Below are 12,255 nucleotides of genomic sequence, written 5' to 3' on the forward strand. Positions count from 1 at the left end.
TTTTGTTGTTTAAATTGCAGAATTTGCAACAGCGGAAGCCTGAGATAAAGCCAGTCTGTGTGGCACCACTAAAATTACGCGAATTGGTTGGGGGCCCTGGATTTTATTCGTTGGTAAAATGAATACAAATGAAAATTTTTCATGGCACTCGCAACTGGGAATGACCGACAAGCTACCAAGTCAGGGGCCCCCATGTTTACAGGTTTCATTTTGGGTGCCCTGGATAAATCTCATTCATCCATCTCTTCATTTCAAAAAATAATGCTGGTATTTGTGTTTTTAATGTATTTTTTTCACATCAAAAATGCAAAAACTTTTTTTAAAATTCCAAAAAAATGAATTTCCTTGTCGGAAAGAGCTATAAGACATATTTAGTGAAGTGTTTTCGCTCACTGATACGTATGAAAAAAAAATTAAAATGTTTAATGCATGACGATGATGTAGCCAAGTGTATCTACACTTTTTTCCTACCTAAGACGACTGCAAGACGAACGATAAAATGTGAAGAATGAGATAGAGGTTTTCGAGAAACTGTTGATGTTTCTGGGATTTCCCACCGAGGCAGACACTGAGAATTCCCCAGGATGATTTCCTAACTATGTCACAGTGAAATATCCCAGAGAGAACGTAATCATGCGTTTCTGAGAAGAAAATATTTTATCCCCCCCCCCCCCGTGTCACTCCCAGGGTAACTTCAGTACTTTTTTTCCATAGCTTTTCTGCGCCAGCGAATTAGATTGCATGTAGACATGCGCTGATGAAAAAATTGATCTACGACCCTAGGTTCTCTCCATTGCCAAAATTGTTTGTAGTGACGTAGATCACTCCTCTGATTTGTCACCACAGTCCCGATTTGGATTTCTAAAAACTCATTTGACCCATTTTTATCCTATACTTTATACTCTCTACTAACAATTCGTAGGCCGTAACAGCTCACTGATGCGAAAATGAATTAACGAAAGAAAAAAAAATTCAGCTGCCCTTGTGGTTATGTAAGAGGCCATTCAAATATTACGTCAGCATCGATGGGGAGAATAGGGTTTCCGATTTACTGACTTTTAATGACAAGGGGAGAGGGGGGGGGGGGTTTGGATAATGCTTACGTCATCAACCACCCTTTATTAAAATATGAAATATTTTTAATGGGATCTCTTACCCGGTGCCCCAAAACTGAGAAAAACCTTTCGATAGTTTGCGGGCGCTTGAAGTAACATCCCCCCTATTTATAAGTGTCATATAGAGCCACTTTAGTGATCTATAAATGTTTCGTGGATCCAATTGATCTGGAAATGTGTCCAGGCCGCTTAAGTGCTCTGGAACTGTGCCACTCATCACTAAAGTGATCCATAATTATATGCCGTGGATCACTTACATAATCTGAGAATGTGCCACGCATAACTTGAGTGATGTAGAACCACACTGGGGGCCACTTAAGTCCTCTAAAACTACGTCACATGTCACTCAAGGGATCTCTAAATGTGTCACGGATCGCTTAAGTGTTCTGGAACTGTGTCCCAGGTCATTTAAGCGATCTGAAAATGTGCCACGGTCGCTTAAATGCTCTGGGAATGTACCACGGGACACTTAAGCGATTTGCAAATGTGCCGCTTAGTTCATTTTTACAAAATTAGGTTTGAGGAGGGCAGGCCACATCAGATAACCCCAATGGCCATATTTGGTTCGCATGCCAAATGCCTTTATGGGATTTATCATTATATGGCTTAGAGGGTGGGTCGCAATGAATTTATTGAAGATAAATTTTGAGTTCATAGCCTTCAAATAACTGAAATTAACGGAAATTGGTTATAATTAACATACAAAAGTATTTTCTTCCGAAATTTTAATTAAAAATATTTTTTTTGCTTTAAAAGGTATATTTTTGATCGTCGGGTGGAGGGGGGAGGGTATGGTACGAGCCCCTCTAATCCCCCCCCCCCCATGCACGTCTCTGATTCCACCAATATGCGTTAGGATTCGAAGGGGCAGAGCTGATGAAATTAATTTTGCTGACAAGGGGGAAGGGTTCAGAGTTTTGCTGGCAGTGGGGGGGTGGGGGGTGTCTAAAATTTGCTTACGTAATACTTGAACGGCCTCTAACCTAAAATATGTGATACCGATACCCAATATAGATACCCGAGTCACACACACATTATATATACATTCATTACAATATACATTCCCGAAAAATGCTATAAATGCATCTCCTTGGAAAAATTAAAAAAAAAAAATTATTTGCATTAAAAATATCGAATGTGATATAATTTCTTTCTTTCTTTATTTTTTCGGTTATCACGTTCCTTTTAAAAAAGGTGCTCCCCAATTAAAAATCTAAAATAAGTCAAACTGATAATTATTGTTTCGCGCATTTGGCGTGAGAAGAGAGAGCTCACCCATGTTAAAATGTACTTCGCTTATAGAATCATAGCCGATTTTAGATAGGGAACGGACATAGCCAGGCACGGGCTTAGGGTAGGATCACCAGATTATGCGACTGCGAAACCGGGAAATATCCGGAAAAAAAACCGGAGCTTAACGCAAATTCACTGATAAAAAACGGATATGATCAAATTGTAGAGCGATTGATAACATTACCCATTGGCTCCAGAAATATCTCTTATACGATTTAGTTCAATGTTCTTCAACGGTTTTATCTTTTTTTTATTGCAGACCACTGAAATTAAATGATAATTTTAGCGAAAAGGCATAAATTGGAGAAGTAATTTGTGGACCAGTGGAAAAATTAAAAGATTAGGAGAAAATTTTCTAACGTTCTGATCACAGAGTATTTCATATTTTCATAGTTTTTTCTCTAAATATAGGGTGGGCGAAAAGTCCGTAAAAACATTAAAAATTCATAAAAACCGGAAAAATAACCGAAATAAAAAACGGTTTGCAGGGTTATCATCGCTAGGTCACGGGAATTTTTTTAAGACAGGAAAAAACACACAAAACAGCGGATAGGTGGTGCTGACGTACATAAGTCAAAGAAAAGATACGCAAATAACGAACAGAATGCCCCCAAATCGTTTATTACAGCAGTATGTGTTCCACATGACCACCCCCACAGGGGATAACATATCGCAGACGAGTCACAAATCCAGCAACGACAGAGTGCAGCAGGTCCACATACACGGTTTACAACGGTGAACTAATTGTGGATTAGGAGAGCAAGTTCTTATAACCGTCTCATTTGCATATTTCTACCGAAGTCGCTTGTTCCAGTGCCACCTATCGGCTGTTTTTGAGTTGTTTTTTTTTCCTGTCAAAAACATTCCTGTGACCTAGCGATTCTAACCCTGCAAACCGTTTATTTTTATTTCGGCTTTTTTCCAATTTTTATTAATTTTTAAAGTTTCTACGGACTTTTTGTCCACCGTGTACGAGAAACCGCATTAAGCCACGACTGCTGCTGTCACCTATTGAATAACAACAAAACTATCAGTTATAATTTTTAAAATAAAATGATCGGTAGTTTTAAACATGTGCAGAATGAAGATGTAGAAAAATGTAGCAAAAAATTATACATATATATTTTTTAATTTTTATGCTTCATACTGGCGTAAATTTCATGCGTCAAAATACCGGTTATTATATGTTTTAGAGTTCACTAAACGTCATTCAACACAATCATAGAGAATTACGCGGTATTTTGAAGCATAAAATTCACACCATTTTGCAATATAGCAGTAAATAATATATGGTACGATCGTATATTTTGTTCTTTTTCATGTTGCATGCCGGTTCCAAACCAACAACTAATATTACATTACTTGAAAAATTAAAATAAAATTTTGTTTTGTTTTGATAGCTGGCCGCATGAGTCATATATTTTTGCGATGTATGTTTTTCTGATATTTCTGTGTATTTCCATTTCCGCAAAAAAGTCAATGACTGCTAAATATTAGGTCCATGGCTGCCAAAGAAAGCATTTATATAGAATTTCACGCATGCGTGTAAGAGCCATTTGCATCATCATCCATGACATAAAAAAAACGAGTTTTAAATGCTTTTTATATATGCCCACATCAAGCATATGTCGATGGAAATATATGCCCAGTTAAAACGTTTCCGTGCATGCAGGGTTATTTTTCTAGCCCTAGGTTACACTGCTGCAGAGCATGAGTAATGTATTTTGAAAAAAACACAATTATAATGAAGGTGATAACGAAAACAATCCTAATAACCCCATATATATATAAAAATCAAATTTCATCTAGATGTTTTAGAAACACAGTAGTTTTGGGCATAAGGAATACATTTATCAACCGACATTTGTTTGGAGAGAATACGGTAAAAACCAACACTTTTTACGTTAATTTTATTCTGAAAATGTTTGCCAAATACTCAAATACCACAATTAATTTGAGTTCTTCACAAAAGAATGTTTTCTTCCGGCTTCAAACCGCGGCACTTACCCCGGAAAATACGGCGGAACATGTAGAGAGAACAAAGGTAAGTACTCACTCACATGTACAATTTAAGTATATATACATCGAAGCTAAAATATATCGATTTTCCACATTCCGCGAAATAAAAAGGAAAGAATTGCGCAGAAAAGAAGAAAGAAAAATAAAGCCTTAAACTTGTCGTTTCCTGTGAACACAAAATCCCATCGGGGCTCATTACGAAAGGTATAAAAAATATTAAGTTATTAGGTTGCAAAGGATACATGATAGTGAATTGGAGCATTTTTTCTCTAAGTACGGATAAAAGGTATTGGTACTTGCAATATCTGAAAATAAAACGGAAACTAAAAAGAAACATAAGCTTTTATTTTTCTCTTTACGATCACTAAAGCAAAATATCGAATTCGATAACTGCTCTTAAGATGGGTTTTTTTTTTCAGTTTTATCCGATTAATGTAAGTTTTCTAGTGTAAGACTTTTCGCCTTTAGTCAGTCATTGATTCTTATATTATTACGAGATATTACCTTTTAACGGCCAGTTTTCCTAATTGGGAACGTCGCTTTATTAATTAGAAAATTTTTCTTACGTAAAAAAACATTTGATTGTTTTTCTTGAATACGTGAGATTCCAAATTTTGCTTACATTCATTCCAGCAATAATATACTAATTATGTCAAATATTTTATACGTATCCATTTTTTTAGAATATTATCAAGATATTATCTAATGATAATAATTTTATAGATCGGAAAATGTCAGAAGAGGAAACTAGATGTTATAAAGATGATATGTTTAGGGTGAAATACTTTTTTTTATGATACACATTTTTGATACACATTGTTAGAACTACTATACCTTTGTTATAGTTCGCCAAAATTCTAGATGGAAATTAATTCATTTTAGTTGGATGTGAAAAATTAGTTGCTTTATATACACTCTTCATGTTTGATTTTTCTATATTATTCATCAAATTTAGCAGTCATTGAAGGGCATGTTACGTATAGAAATTCTGATGAAACTAGAATTATATTTTATTGTATTCATTGTCGCAATGGATTTATCTTTTAAGATAGGTAGTTTTATTTCATGGGGTCATTTAGGTATTACGTCATCATAGAGGGGGGGGGTGTTATGATATGCTGACTTTTGATGACAAGAGGGAGAGGGTTTGAAGGTTGCTCAACTCATCAATCAACAACCTTTTTTGAAGATATGAAATATTTTAAGCTGCTGACAAAATTTTGCTAACAAGGAGGGGGTCAAAAATGGCTAAAAATTTGCTGACATAATACTTGAATGGCCCCTATTCAATTTATTTTATAAATCAATTATATTTTATTAATCAATTTTATTTTATTCAGTGAATACTTCACTTAGAAACATGGAAATCCTTTTTTGTTCGCCTCGGGAGGGGTAGGGCAACAGGACGGGGGAGGGAGACTGTATAAAAACGAAGATTTTTTTAACTTTATCACACTGTATTTTCTTACTCTCGAAAAGGGATGGGGGGGGGGGGGGTACAAGGTGATTTTTAAACATATTTTGAGCATTTTTTAAATTAGAACCGTATCCTTACAACAAAGGATTGATGAGATAAAGTCCGGATTAGGACTTGCAGGTCACCCTGTATATCAACCATTATGCGCATAATGTTTACATTTGTAAATTATGACAAATATGTTGCTAGTTAGAACTCGTAAAAACTCGTTGTCTTTTGGTGCTGTCTTCGGTACATTTTACTATTTTATTTTTGTTCCCTGTTCATCCCATAGAGCGTGCTTTTTCAATAAAATTGAAAAATCTTTAAAAAAAATGAAAAAAAAATTGCACCAAAACGCCATGGCTTCACGCAGTCATGAAATTAGGAAAATGACCAAGAAAAGAATTTGTGGTTTTGCAACAAAAAATTGAAAGTTTTTCTCCCGCCAAACATAGATGGCAGCATTTGTTGGAGCGAATGTTAAATTTTAAAACTAATGTTAAATGTTTATTCACATCAAATCATAATATTTTCAATTTTTGAAAAACGGGAATCGTTTTCTAAAATAAAATTATAGTAAATTCGAAAAAGAAAATTATCTTTTTAAAACTTAAATGTATATTGTGACATAATTCAACAAATCTTTTGATTTTATCATTTACGTCCTCAAACGTCTATTGATATATATTCAGGTTTAGTTGTGTATGATATACGTCGAATCAATTGTCCGAGGACCAGAAGAGTTGCAAGCGTGCTAAAATGTCAAACCTAATATAATTAACGAAGAAATAAAAAAATTAACCTATAATAATTAACGAAGAAAAATTTTCGTAAAGAACTACCCAGGTAAGAGTTTTCTTATGAAGTATTTCATTTTCTTTTAAAAGTTTTTCTTATTAAAATAGACCTATCCCTTCCAAAGAAAGTGGACTGCGTATAGTTGTCTAGTCCTTTCTAAGACGGGTCATACCAAGTTCGGCCCTCTGAAATTAGTAAATTAGTTTGGTGCCCCCCCCCCCCCCCGCCATGATTAAAATATCTAATATTTTGAGAGTAAATACGTAAATTGGTTGGTCGGTACTTCCAGTCAGGTATATAGTGAATGAATTCATAAATGGAATAGGCTGAGAATATTTTGTTTTTAGAATACAAGTCTATTTTCTCGTATTTTACAAATACGTATTTTACAAAATAAATTGAAACAGGACAGGTATTTCATTAAAAATTGCTTAATAGTGGAGTTAAGAATCAATGTTGAGCAGCTGAAATGAAGAGTTGGCATTCGAAAGTTTTACTTTAATTTTCATTGTCAATTTCTTGGAGATTATTTTTTTGGAAACAAAAATTAGATGCTGCGTCTCTGTGTAAGCACGACGAGCCTTCAAAATTATGCTTTTCATAACGTAAGCAGCGTGGCGGATAGGCCAATAAATACGTTAATTTCTCCAGAACTCTCCGTTGGGAAGTTCGATCGCAGCAAAACTTTCATCGTTTCGCAGATAATTTTTGATATGTTACATGGATTTTAAAATAAAATGTAGAATTTACTTCTTACTTTTAACTTACTTTTACTTACTATACTCTTTTTGTACACTTCGAGTGAAGTACCCGTGTAAAATACCTTAACTGAAACATTTGACCTCGCAGTTACTGATAATCCGGTAGTATTTTTTGAGTGGGAAAAATCCAAATAGAAAATAAGAAAATAATAAACTCCCTAAAAGCAGCCAGACAAATTGCTGCCAAAACTAAGAAAATAGAGCTAATGTGTGTCTTCTACTAAATTCTGATAATTATCTGCTTTGACGTTGTTCAGAAAATGTTTTGACACTTGATAAAACACATCCCAGATCATATCACTCTGAGAAGTAGTTTCTCTAACGTCGGGTCTCCGAAAAGCTGTCAGATCTGGGGACTGACAAAAACTTCAATTTTCACTTCACTACTTCTCGGAAATTTTTCATGCAAAACATTGACAGCTGTTCCATTTTTGTTCTTGGTTTTCGACAACACCAAGCTTGATTTAAGTAGCGTGTTGTTTTTATTCCATTCCGCAAATTCATTGTGTTAAATATTCTTAAGGCCACGTTTATTTTTGCAAATTTATTCCCAATCATTACGTCAGATGTCCCATTAATTAACAGAGAAAGCAGCAATAACCCAAACGCTGCTGGAGATCCGTGATCTACTTACAAGTCTGTGCAAATATTGCAGGAATATACAGGATAGTAAGGGAAGTCCCTAAGAAACCTTTCCTGGATAAACCGTTGATCCTAGAGGCATACTTCCAGTAAGAAAAAGCATCCGAATAACGTGTAGGCAGCAGACGCGTCATTTATATTGCAATTGTAATGTTATTGTAATACAAAATTACCTTTTTATACTGACACCCTGTCCTCAAATACCCAATTAGAAAGTTGTTGCCCTGTCTATTCTGAGGCCAATGGCACGTTTGTAATTGCAATATTCACTGAAATATTTCATTTACAAAATTGGAGAAAATTGGGGGAGAGCAGCAGAACGGACAACGATTCTTTTCCTTATTTATACTATCCGCCCCCTCCTCCTGATTTTTCTCCATTTTTTAATTCAAATATCTCAGTGAATAGATAAAGATCCCTTAGAAACGTGAGATTTTTTTTCTTGTTGTCCTTAGAAAAGACAGGGCAACGATTTTCTAATTGGGGTTTCGAAGACATTTCGATAGTTCAAGACATTTCACAGGAAATTCATAGGACATTTCAAGTTTTCCGTATGCAAAGTTATTTTTTTGTATTTTAATAGCAGTACAATTTCTAACAACATGAATGACGCATCCGATGTATACACTATATTTGCATACTTTTTCTACTTGGAAGTATACCTCTAGGTTCAACGGTTCGCCAACAAAATAGCCTAAAGACTTCTCTTCCTACCCTGTGCACTACAGTGATTCCTCTCCAGTTGGAGCGTAGTTTGTCATGAATGTCTTCCACGAACTCTACTGTTACATGCCCAATAGTTTGGGACACCCTAGGATTATACAGGTCAAGCACACCATAATAAACACAGTCACCATGCTGCTTTTCTATCCCAGCGTTTTCCTCGCAAAATTTTGAATGCTTGTTTGCAGTTCTCGCTATTTTCGATTAGAAGTAGCCGCCAAAACTCTCAAAGATTTATAGGTAGATATAATCTCTTAGTAAAATGTGTTATCGGATATTTTAGTGCGATACAAAATTTTATTTCCGATATCCTGTCTTACGTTTTCGATAGGGAATACCATAGGACTATAAAGCACGCTTTTGTGTAGCGTAAAATAGTAGAATCTTCAAAGCGAGAGCCAATAAAACTTTTTATTGGGGAATTTGTTTTCAGGGGGTGAAAATCATTCAGAACTGTATATTTTTGTGATGGATGAAGTTTCCTTGTTGTTCAGTCTTATTGAAGACGAGTCTTGTGTTTCCGGCAATGAAAAGATAAAGGTGACGTTACGGAAATTTGGGTGGAGGAATGCAATATCAGGTTGTTAAAAATTGACAACAGTTGACAGAGAAGTTTTATTCTTTCCATTACTGACAGTACTTTAAAACACCACCATATTTAACTCCAGTAAAATCCCTTAAATACGTTGTGGTGTTGGTATTTTGATGTCTCAAGGCTGTAAAACTACTTTACAATCACCAGATGACAACACGTGTGTGGGACAACTAGTTTTTCTTTAATATGTTAATTAATAAAATCCACTTAAATGTTCCGCTACCTTCGTAGAAGTTTTTACTGCATTGTACTTTCGCGTTATGCGGTAAAATACTGCTTTTGCAAAATATTCCCTGACAAATGTAAAATAAATAAATAAAATAAAACGTTTGGTGGTAAAATAAATAAACTTTCCTTAATGTGTTATTCCACATACTTTGAAAATTGGTAATTTTTTTTAGAAGTCATTTTTAATAATAGTCGAATCACATTATAACGAACTCGAAAAGATAACGAAATTATAACGAACGAGAAATCACTTCGTTATAACGAAATTTCGTTATAAAGGAATTCCAGGTGTTATAATTGTTCCTACGTAAACTCATCAGGGATATTTGAAAATTGTTCGCTAAAACGAGATCTTCGTTATTACGGTATTCGTTGAAACGGGATTGGACTGTATCTAGCGTATGTCGCTGTGAAAACTTTCAAGTACCGGGTTAATTTATTCGTTGCACTAAATAATTTTTTTTTAATTTTTCTTTTTGTTTTTAGGTATAATTAGAAGTAAACTGACCTACCAAAACATGTTTACGATTTTTTACATTTTTTAATAATATTGTACTGAAGGGGTTAAGCTAGGCAACACGTAATCAAATATTGCAGTCAATTTGGAGTTTTGAGAAGAGGTTTGCTAGCGGGTCAGAATGTCCTTTAATATACGGGGTGTTTCAAAAAGAATCATCGCATTTAAGAAAATCATAATAAATAAAATGAACTACATGAGTCCGTATCTATTAAAGTTACAGTAGTTACATTTTCCTTTTTCAAAAATAAAAAGTTTATGGTTATGAAATGAAACTAATGAAATATTTCATAATCCTAAGTCAAACGAAATTAGTCAAATACGTAAATCTTGAATACAATCTCCGTTCTCTAATGTATTTGGAATTTGCAATCGCTTATTAAACCTATCACTCGAATTACTGGATTCTCTGTTTTTACGAATTTTTTGAGTGAGACTTGACCGTATTTTCTTCCTTTTTTTGGAATCATGTCTATAATATTCACAAATAGAAAAAATAATTTTTACTCTTAAATTTTCATAGCTTTGCATATGTGCAAAATGCCCTTTAAACGTTCATTACTGTAGCAAGCTTGAAGATATAAATTCAGAATCACCTTTCAACATAAGGTATGGTCACATTCTTTCGATTTTATTTTTGAATTTGCTGTTAGATGCCCCGTCAAACCGAAAGATACCCAGGCCACATCGCCATATGGCAATATCGGCTCGTTGTCCACAATGATGCCCCAATTAAAAACAGCAACTATTTGTTTGTTGGCCGTGATTCCGCTAATTTGTTAAATTTGTTTGCATTTCTGTTTTTTTTACCTTGAAGTTTGCAACCTGATTTTTTTTTCTTACAATGATTTGAATAACAAAAAGGAAGTTATATGTTTGGAAAGTTATATTACACATCGAAACATTTATTTTATGACATTTTTTAGGCTCTGTACGTACTCTTCGATGCCCTGTTTTAGCGGCGCAATTCGGAATGGATTTTTAAGTGATTTTTCCCGATTTCTTTACGCGTGAGTAACCTGGAAAACAATTATCAGCTCGAAAAAGAAATCATACACATAAGGGTAAAATGTGAAAAATGAATATTACATCATTAATCGATAAATTTCTGATTAATGTCACGTGAATGATATATTAGATTATTATTGTTATAGTGCTTTTTTTGAAGCACCATTGAACCAAAATCGTTTTTATCATTTCGATTGATAAAATGTGAAGCTGGAGAATAATCCGTTCAAGTGACTGTAAACTTGTTTTGATTACTTAAACTCTCCTGCAATTTTTAAAAAGCCATCTATGGTATCCGAGAACATACTGTGAGTTAATAGACAGAACTAATTAAATATTTCATTCTTTAGAATTTAAGATCATTAGTTAAGATTTTTTAAATAAAACTTGAATTTAGATACCAAGTTAAAGAAATCAAATCATTTATTAGTCAGTATTAATTTTATCTTTCCATTGAAACAAAATAATTTTGATGATAAGAACCACTGATAAGTTTTACTAGTATTTCAAGATTCACTTAATTAATTTTTCAGACACACATCTGCTGTTATATTGAAAAAGTTATAATTTCTTCACATAAATTTTCATAGCGGGGAGAAAAATCAACAGAGGAAATAATTAAATATCAAAAGAACTTCTGAAAAAAATAAAATAATTTAGATGCAAAATCGAAAATTATATAGAAATAATTACAATAATTTTTAGTTTTTTAATGAATCAATACTATATATATATATATATATATATATATATATATATATATATATATATATATATATATATATATATATTAATGATGTCTACACATAAAAAAGAAATCGATCGAGTTATAAAATGCATTTAAAATAATTTAATTTTCTATGGTTCGATTACCAAAAATAATTACTGTATTTCTCCTAGAGTATAAGGTGTTTCTTTATCAAAACAAATACACAAAAAATGCGCCTGATACGTTGGTACCAAATGTTTGACTTTATGCACAAAGTGCGTACAGAAACATTTCCGTCTATAGTAATTAAAATATTCTTTAAATTATACAAACAAATCAAGCAATACATGTTTAATTCAAATGGAAATATCTCACGGAATATGAATTA

The sequence above is a fragment of the Pholcus phalangioides genome, unplaced genomic scaffold (genome assembly GCF_987345545.1).
Source record: "Pholcus phalangioides strain wild (caught in Gottingen) unplaced genomic scaffold, Ppha-v1.0 ptg000015l_1, whole genome shotgun sequence".
NCBI lineage: Eukaryota > Metazoa > Arthropoda > Arachnida > Araneae > Pholcidae > Pholcus > Pholcus phalangioides.